Source organism: Sphaeramia orbicularis, unplaced genomic scaffold (genome assembly GCF_902148855.1).
Source record: "Sphaeramia orbicularis unplaced genomic scaffold, fSphaOr1.1, whole genome shotgun sequence".
Lineage (NCBI taxonomy): Eukaryota > Metazoa > Chordata > Actinopteri > Kurtiformes > Apogonidae > Sphaeramia > Sphaeramia orbicularis.
In genome coordinates this window covers 106,086-108,585 of record NW_021941650.1, presented here as the reverse complement: position 1 = coordinate 108,585, position 2,500 = coordinate 106,086, and the positions used below count along the sequence as shown (strand labels likewise).

At 41.6% G+C, this 2,500-nt stretch overlaps 1 long non-coding RNA gene across 1 annotated transcript in view; it reads right to left on the bottom strand.

Moving 5' to 3' along the window:
• Nucleotides 1-2,500, bottom strand: part of LOC115416713 (uncharacterized) — a 3,562-nt gene that overhangs the window by 802 nt on the left and 260 nt on the right. The gene's annotated exons all lie outside the window — the stretch shown is intronic.

The following is a 2,500-nucleotide window of genomic DNA, read 5'->3' as shown; positions in this document are numbered from 1 at the left end:
GTGCACCCCCCCAGGACACGCACACAGACCTGCTCCCCCAGACACCAACCAGGAGCCCCCCCCCCCCCCCCCCCCCCCCCCCCCCCCCGTGGAACTCCTGCTCCTCCTCAGTGGCAGAGGTGGTGCCCCCCCCCGCTCCTCAGTGGTGGACGTGGTGCGTCGGGATCAGGATGAGCCCGGTGATGTCATCCTTTTGTTCTCACCTTTAACACTTTGCTTTGCAGGTGGAGACACTTTAAGAGGTGGCGTTTACAGAGCGCATCTGCGCCGCAACGGCGGGCGGAGACAGCGACTATGGATGAGTGAACCCGCACACACACACACACACACACACACACAACTCCAAACACCAACATCCCAGAATGTTTCATGTCATCATGTCCACATAACCACATTTTTCTTAGAGGTAGTTCTGGATTTAAAAAAAAAAAAAAAGAATACACTATAAAAAATAAATAAATAAATAAATTAACCAAATATAAAAACACAGCACAGGTGTCAAACATGTGGCCCAGGGCCCAAATCCAGCCCGCTAAAGGGTCCAATCCGGCCCACAGGATGAATTTGTGAAGTGCAAGTTAGGACATCAAACTCAACAATAATATCATTATAACCTATAAATAATGACATCAATTTTTTCTCTTTGATTTAGTGCAAAAAACATTAAATTATGAAAATGTTTACATTAACAAACTATCCTTTAAAATGTGAATAACTTGAACAAATATGAACAATCTGAAATGTCTGAAGTAAATTCAGTGCAATTTTAACAATACTCTGTCTGTTACTGAATGTTTTGTGTCTTTGTAGATCTGACCTGTAATGCACATGTGTAACCGATAAGTCGAGGCATAATATTGATAAAATTGTACTTACATTTCTTAACAAATTCCATTTTTTTCATGTCATTCACATCCTTTTTGTTTGGATAGTTTTTAAGTGTAAATATTGGCATAACTGAATGTAATTTTTAGCACTTTTACAAATTGCAGTTGTCATTATTTATTGGCTATCATGCCATTATTGGACTGGTCCGGCCCACTTAAATCGGGCTGAGTGTGGAACCTGAAAGAACATGAGTCTGACACCTGTGATCTAGACTATGTACAGTGTATGTCAGATACAGTGGGTCTGGTCCAGTACCAGTATGTTCTGGTGGTACTGATGAGTCCAGTCCGTCTGCAGACCTGAACTGATGCTGAAATGATGCTGATCCATGACACACACACACACACACACACACACACACACACACACTCACACACACACACACACACACACCCCAGACTGTTTCCTGTCATCATGTCCACATAAGGACATTTTTTATTAGAGGTAGTTCTGGATAAAAAAAACAAACAAACAAAAAAAAAAAACAAATACAAATAAAAATATGAATACACTATAAAAAAATAACAATTGAATACACTATTTAAAAAAAAAAAATCAAATGAATACACTATAAAAAATAAACCAAATGTAAAATCACTAGAGCATGACTGGATCTAGACCAGGGCTGTCAAACTCATTTCCTTTCAGGGCCACATTCAGCCCAATCTGATCAACAATGGGCCGGACCAGAAAAATAATAGCAAAATAACCTATAAATAATGACAACTCCAAATTTTTTATAGGCAAAAAATAACATTAAATTATGAAAACATTTACATTTTACAAACTGTCCAAACAAGAAAAATGTGAATAACCTGAAAAAACTGAAATTTCTTAAGAAAAATAAGAAATAATAAGAAAAAAATGTAATCAATATTCTGCCTCAGATCTACCAAAGCACAAAACAGGCAGAATATTGTTAAAATTGCACTGATTTTTCTTTAGACATTCCAGGTTGGTCATATTTGTTCATGTTATTGACATTTTCTTATTAAAGGAGATCAGAACTGAATGTTCTTTGCAGTAAATCAAAGAGAAAAAAAATGATGTTGCCATTATTTACAGGCATAATGTCATATTATTTTTTCACAATAAACCAAGAAGAACATTTGGAGTCAGTAATTCTAGGTTATTCTGCTGTTATTTTACAGTTTGATGCCCTTGACTGTTCATATCTTCTGCACTTTGCAAATTCATCCCGCGGGCCGGATTGGACCCTTTGGTGGGCCGGGTTTGGCCCCCGGTCCGCATGTTTGGCACCTGTGATCTGGACTATGTACAGTGTATGTCAGATACAGTGGGTCTGGTCCGGTACCAGTACCAGTATGTCCTGGTGGTACTGATGAGTCCAGTCTGTCTGCAGACCCGAACTGTGAAATGATGCTGATCCATGACACACACGCACGCGCGCACACCGGACATCTCCACAACACAACCGGACTCATCCACTTCACACCGGCTCCACCGGCTCCATGACCCCTACTCCCGTTCAGGAGACCCCCGAGGACCGCACCGGCACGGACAGCCCGGTGCGGTCCCCGGGGCTCTGCGGGGCTCCGTGTGCCGGTGTCAGCTGCCTAACCGGGCTCGGGGCTAAAGCTAACCTAGCATC